This window comes from Mus caroli, chromosome 14 (genome assembly GCF_900094665.2).
Source record: "Mus caroli chromosome 14, CAROLI_EIJ_v1.1, whole genome shotgun sequence".
Taxonomy (NCBI): domain Eukaryota; kingdom Metazoa; phylum Chordata; class Mammalia; order Rodentia; family Muridae; genus Mus; species Mus caroli.
In genome coordinates, this window is record NC_034583.1 from 76,632,980 (window position 1) to 76,634,712 (window position 1,733).

Genomic DNA, 1,733 nt, shown 5'->3' on the forward strand with positions numbered 1-1,733 from the left:
TCTCTCTCTCTCTCTCTCTCTCTCTCTCTCTCTCTCTCTCTCTCTGTGTTTGTGTGTATACTCATCCAAATGAGTCTACCATGTGGTCCTATGATCCTGGGAATGGATCTTGGGATATCATGCATCTACAACATCAAGATCCATTACCACTTAACCACCTGAGTAAGCCTACATTTAGGCTTTATTTGAAGTTGGTTTACTCTACCCTTATGAATAAATTCTAAGTCAGTTTACTCAGACATAAAACGTAAACTTTCTGCAATTTGTTAAAATAAGCTTCCTATTTTATAACTTTGTAAGGAGAATACAGTAATAGGTTTGTAAAAGCATTCTTTGGCTCTAGAAGCATAATTTGCCAAAAGTCTCTGTCTTTGCAAAGAACTAAAGTTTTGTTCCCAGTACCCTCACACAGGAGTTCACATTCGTCCAAAAACTCCACCTTCTGTGATCCAGTACCCATTTCTAACCGCCATGGATACTAACACAAACACACACACATGAATGCACACACACACACACACACACAGAGAGAGACAGAGATAGAGACAGAGAGATAGGAACAGGAAGAGAGAGAAAGAGATGGACAGAGAATGAAACTACTTCTTTTTACTTTTCTGTATACTATCTGACTTTGTATAAACACTTATTCTTTCTCCTTTAGCATTATTTGATGCATCATTCTGTACAAAGGTATTTTATTATCTGAGAAGAGGTTGTCTTCTTATTTCTGCAACATGCATTCCCTAATAGTTGGGAGTAATATTGGTTAGTAACCCTCTCTGCTTCTCATCTATTTTTCCCTTTGATCTCTCACCTACATGTGATAAAACACACATAATAAACTCATAGACATCAACCAACAGTAAACCTGAGTATAATGTTTATATGAGCTACCACATTTATTGTTGGTGCTATCTATTGCTATTATCACTAGTTCTAACATTCAGTTACCCCAGTTGCTGTTACTCAGACAAACGGTTCATATTAAACATCTTCAGAATGAGTTAAAACCACTAGGAGTATTTGCTAACAAAGATTTCATTCCAGGTCAATCATAAATGGAATAAAAAAAAAATAGTACATCATTTCCATAGATTGCAGTGACCTTTCTTCAAGAAAGCTCCATTACAGAATTGAAACTTTTCATTGTTGCTACAGAAGCTTTGTTACAAAGCTTTAGATGGAGGATCAGTTTGTAATTTAGGTGTTGATATGTACCAGGTTTTTTAGGGAATTAAAATGCTTACCAGACGAAAATAGAGTGCTATTATAATAATGATAACATAAAAAGATATGTCAGTGGAAGAATATTCATGCATAGATACACGTCTTGTATATTAGTAACATGAACAAAGAAATCTTATGATCTGTATGTGAGGAAACTTGGTGATTGTTTCCTGTCTTCAGCAAGAGTATCAAGACTGATGGCTCTATCTTTAAGGTCTTAATTTCATTATGGTTGGGCTTAGATCAGTTAGTAGACTAGCCAAAGCTGTTTTTGAAAATAAGTTATGAGTTAATCAACAACTCAAATAGAACATATAAAATAGGTTAAGTCATTAATAAATTGATTATTTTATAATAAACTTTGATAAATGTCATTTATACATTTGAAAGTTTCGGTCAGGCCAGGCAGTGGTGGCGCACACCTTTAATCCCAGCACTTGGGAGGCAGAGGCAGGCGGATTTCTGAGTTCGAGGCCAGCCTGGTCTACAGAATGAGTTCCAGGACA